We start from the raw sequence: 5,453 nt of genomic DNA, 5'->3' as shown, positions 1-5,453 counted from the left end.
AATCTCTTTCTCTTCTTCATGTTTCTCCATCAGTTCTTCTCTTTTCTCTGTTCAGTTTCTCCATCAGGATCTTATCTTGTGCTATCATGTTTAGATTGAAGCTCTTACTCTCTCTTTCATTAGTGTTTTATATTTCTTCTTCTCTTATCTCTTCCTGTCATCTCTATTCTGTTCATCAATATTTCTATTTCTGTGTCGTATTTGAGCTGTTGTCTTTCTTTTTCTTTCTTCACACTCTCTATTTCATGTCTAAATGTCTCTCGTTCTTGTCTCATCTCTCTCAGATGTTTCTCTTGTTCTGTTATTTCTCTTTTCATTTCATCTTCTCTTCTCTCTCTCTCTCTCTTTGAGCTGATTCTGTCGTTCTTCTTTTAATCATCTTCACTCTCTCTTCCTCTTGTTTAAGTCTCTGATTATATTCATCCCGCATTTCCTGTTCTTTCTTCCTCCATTTCTCCTCCTCTTCTTCTCTTCTTTGTCTTTCCTGTTGTCTCTGTTTCTCCCATTCCTCTCGTTTTCTCTTCAGCTTATCTCTCATCTCGCTCTCTTTCTCCTTTATTTCTTTAATCTCTCTTTTATATCGTTCTTCTCTCTCAATAAATTCTTCTTCTCCTCCTTCTTTACTCTCTTTGTCATGAATGTTCCTCGATCTTCATCTTCTTCATTCTCTCCATCTCTTCTTTATGATTGTTCATCAGTTCTTCTTTTTCCCTGTTCAGTTGCTCCACTTTCTCCATCAGTATGTTCTTCTGTTGTTCTTGTAATTGTGTCTCTCCATCTCTCTCTGAACATCTTACATGAGTAGTAACTCCCCTCCGTTCTCTTTCAGCATGTTGGTCTATCTTCTGCAGTAGATCAGTCACCTGTGTTCGCTCTTCAGTCTCTTTATTATTGAACACATGGTATCTGTTTCCACATGCTTCAATCAGCTGATTCAGAGCAGATCCAGGTTTTCCCAGAAACTCTTCAATGGTTTTGTTCTCCAGATCGTCTCCTCTGGTAAAGAGCACCATGGTGAACATTAAAGATTTCTCTCCAAACGTCTCCTGGATGATCTCCACAGCTGTTGCCTCTTCTTTAGTGAATCGTTGTCCTAAATTGATCACGATGATGAACACATGTGGTCCAGGCAGGATCATGGAGATGCTGTTAGTGATTTCTCTCTGGATTTCTTCATTACTGAGTTCAGTATCAAACAGTCCTGGAGTGTCAATCACAGTAACGTGTCGGCCATCAATTTCAGATGTTTCTCTCTGACTCTCTTTAGTTATTGACTCATGAGATGCTTCTGCTAGAAATGCCTCTCTTCCTAAGATGGTGTTTCCGGTTGCACTTTTCCCGACTCCAGTTTTTCCCAGAATCACAATCCTCAGATCGTCTTCTCTCTCTGTTGAACCTGTAACAGAGGAAATGCATCAGTTTTACAGTCTAAAGTTCTTTTTCTGGACAAAATTTGATTGTGTAACATAAAAGAGGTCTGCTATCTGTTTGCTATTTATGTAGGAAGTCAGATTTACATGCCACTCTACAATTCACACAGTTCAGAGACACATTAGTGTCTTTTTCTATATTTTCATCAGTTGCTGTCTGTCAAATTCACATTATCTGCACAGTTTAAAATTACCTTTTTAGTGCAAATATTTGAGAGGAAATACAGGTATCTCAAAAAATTAGAATATCATGGAAAAGGTCTTTATTTTTTGTAATTTAATTTAAAAAAAAAAAAACTTTCTTATATTCTAGATTCATTGCACACAAACTGAAATATTTCAAGAGTTTTTTGTTTTAATTCGACTTAAAAATTTAAAAAATCAGTATCTCAAAAAAATTTGAATATTCCATTTTGAGCTTGATTAGTTTGATTAATTTTGAGTATAAATACTGGGTACCTCTTGGGCTAGTTTAGAACATGCAACCACAATTATGGGAAAGACTACTGATTTGACAGTCATCCAGAAGACAATCATCGACACCCTCCACAAGGAGCGTAAGACACAGAAGGTCATTGCTGAAAGGGCTGGCTGTTCACAGAGTGCTGTATCAAAGCATATTCATAGAAAGTTGACTGGAAGGAAAAAGTGTTGCAGGAAAAGGTGCACGAGCAACAGGGATGACCACAACCTTGGGAAGATTGTCAGGAAAAGCCGATTCAAGAACTTGGGAGAGCATCACAAGGAGTGGACTGAAGCCAAAGTCAGCACATCAAGAGTCACCACGCTCAAACGTCTTCAGGAAAAGGGCTACAGCTGTCACATTCCTAGAACCAAGCCACTCCTGAACCAGAAAAAAATTAAGAAGCATTTCACCTGGGGTCAGGAGAAAAAGAACTGGACTGTTGCTCAGTGGTCCACAGTCTTCTTTTCAGATGAAAGTAAATTTATCATTTCATTTGGAAATCAAGGTCTGGAGTCTGGAGGAACACTGGAAAAACTCAGAATCCAGTGTCCAGTGTGAAGTTTCTGAAATCAGTGATGATTCGGGGTGCCGTGACGTCTGCTGGTGTTGGTTCATTGTGTTTTATCAAGTCCAAATCAATGCAGCCATCTACCAGGAGATTTTGGAGCACTTTATGCTTCCATCTGCTGACAAGCTTTATGGAGATGCTGATTTAATTTTGCAGCAGGACTTTAGCGCCTGCCCACAGTACCAAAACAACTTCCAAGTGGTTCAATGACCATTATATTACTGTGCTTTATTGGCCAGCCAGTTCTCCTGACCTGAACCTCACAGAGAATCTATGGGGTACTGTGAAGAGGAAGATAAGTAACATCTGACAAACAATACAGAGGAGCTGAAGGCTGCTATCAAAGCAACCTGGGCTTCAATAACGCCTCAGCAGTGCCACAGTCTGATCACCTTCATGCCACGCCGCATTGAAGCAGTAATTCATGCAAAATTATTGCGTGCATAATTAAACCTGCTTTGGAGATCTTGAACATTTCTGTTATGTAAATCTTTTTTTGATTGATCTTTGAGAAAAAGTTGTAAGTCATAACCATCAGAATTAAAACAAAAAACTCTTGAAATATTTCAGTTTGTGTGCAATGAATCTAGAATATAAGAAAGTTTGCTTTTTTGAATGAAATTACAAAAAATAAAAGAACTTTTCCATGATATTCAAATTTTTTGAGATGCACCTGTATGCAGCACAACAAATGAGTTTCACTATGAGCTGCATGTTTAATATGGATCAGGAAACATTGCAGAGATTTTAACTTTTGAAGCTGAATTATTTTGTAGCATATTTCATAGATTTATTTTCAAACACAAATGATTCAGATTGTAAAATTACAGTAAAACGTTCAGCTTCACTGCTCCAGAGCATTGTAGTAGTTCAGTATTTTGTCAAAATTGACTGTTTTAATAATCTTAATTTTCTGTGGAACACTGAAGCTTGACCTTTGGAATGTTGAATTTTGCATTTTTTCTGTTTAAAATACAAATGTATAAAACTCTAATATAGAATCAAACTCTGTAAAACTCTTTTTACTGTAGTAAAAATTCAATTTCAAAACATGCTCTGTGGTTTAAGACCCAAAATGATTTTCTGGGCCCATATTCACAAAACATTTTATCTTGCCACTAAGAGTTTTCCTTAACAGCAGTAAAAGTTCTTAGCTAAGAGTTTTCTCTTAAAACCTATTCACAAAGCTGCTGAGACTAACTTTTAGTAAAGAATAGAGAGAAGTCCTAAGCTCAGAGTAAGGGGGCGGGGCTGAGCTCATTGCTAATGGGATGTCATCAAGCTTATTAACTATGCACACAGTGATTGGCTGATAGTCTCTGTCAGAGATTCATTCATAGATATAGTGTAGAGTGCAATATTATGTTGCCATATTCAAATAAAGGTTTAAATATAAAAATGTTAATTGCCACATTCAAATAAAGATTTTAAAATGCAGGCTAAGTGTCTCTAATGTAACAAGTATATGTTCAGCTAATTATCACCCTCTTACATGTGCGCTTCTTGTAATTAGTGAATATGCATATAAACAACCTCTTAATAAACAGAGTAGAATAATCATGGCTGATAGTAACACATGCAAACGTAAAAGAAAACCAAACTGGACTCAAGAAGAGCTGTTACTTCCTGCCCAACTGGTTAATGAAATCAAGGATATAATCAAAGGAAAATCTGGAGTTGGGGTAACCTTCAAAACCAAAGGTGATATCTTCTTTAAAAGTGAATTATCATCAAATGGTTCTAAAATTTTATATTCTGAGGCAGATTGCCAATGTCATGAGAAATCGAGTCCCCCTTCGAAATCGGGTCCTCTTAGGACCCCGAGTGATCCCACTGGCTCAACAAACTTTCAATCGGTATTATTTTTCTGCCTGATTACAATTCCTGCAAAATCACGATTTGTCATTTGAACTTTGTTATAATGACCATTAATGTCTTTTAATTACATGTTTAATACACTAGTACTCACATACTAGCATAGCATACAGCTACCAGATTAGCCTACTAGGTTAGCTTATACACCACTCATTTGCACTTACAACAAGCTATCGCGATAACAACTTTTGATCAGGGATTTAAAACAGCTATCACCTTGGTCCTAAGTGGACCTGATTTAGAGGGGGGTCTCGATTTCTCATGATACCGGCAACAGCCATTTTAGGAATAGTTTGTGGTTTGGTCTTAATGATTTAGGAGTCCTCATCACTACTCCTAATGTTTCACAGATTTAGGAGCTAGTTTTAGCGCTAAAACACTTTATGAAATACTTTTAGAGCAAAAATTTAGGATTTAATTTTTTTTAAGTTTTGAGCTACTTTAAGCCTTAAGATTTTTGAACACGGGCCCAGATCATTACCTTGTGACAGTACACGTGTCTCTCGTGATTGAATTTTCTTCTTCATCTCTTCAAATTGCTTCAGTTTTTCCATCTGTGTCTCCATCAATGTCTCTGTGGAGAAACAAACCCCACTATTTTCCTCAACCATCTGCTCCAGTTTCTCCATCAGCACAGACACTTGTGTGTTCAGGTCGATGAAATGATGTCGTCCTCCAAATCTCTCAATGACAGACTGTGTTTCTTCATTTAGTTCTGCTGTCTGATGCTCTGAATCCTGCTTTATGAGGATCATGATGTGTTTGTTGATTCTTGAGCTGAAGATCCTCTGGATCTCCTCTATTACTGCTCTGTCTTCATCAGTTAGTGGAGCATCAGGAATGATGAGGATGAACACATGAACTCCAGGATGACAGAGAGACACACAGCGGAGAGTCTGATGCATCACTTCCTCCTCTGAGAGACGGATCAGAGCTGGAAGCTCTATTACACGAAGCTCCACTGTCTGATCTTCTGTCTGTCTGCTGCAGGATCAGATCTGATATGAAGGATTTCAATGTCCCATCACTCCCACACACAACCAGATTCAGCTTCACACACTCTGAAACTGAGAACAAAAGAAAATAAAAACATTAATGTATCTATATAAACATC

General features: G+C 37.5%; 1 pseudogene; it reads right to left on the bottom strand.

Moving 5' to 3' along the window:
* The window catches only part of LOC109085052, a 30,602-nt pseudogene extending 25,432 nt beyond the window's left edge, over positions 1–5,170 (bottom strand).
* Between the last annotated feature and the right edge of the window lie 283 nt (positions 5,171–5,453).

Source organism: Cyprinus carpio, unplaced genomic scaffold (assembly GCF_018340385.1).
Source record: "Cyprinus carpio isolate SPL01 unplaced genomic scaffold, ASM1834038v1 S000006798, whole genome shotgun sequence".
Classification (NCBI taxonomy): domain Eukaryota; kingdom Metazoa; phylum Chordata; class Actinopteri; order Cypriniformes; family Cyprinidae; genus Cyprinus; species Cyprinus carpio.
Note: the sequence above shows the minus strand (reverse complement) of the source record. Positions and strands in the feature narration are given on the sequence as shown.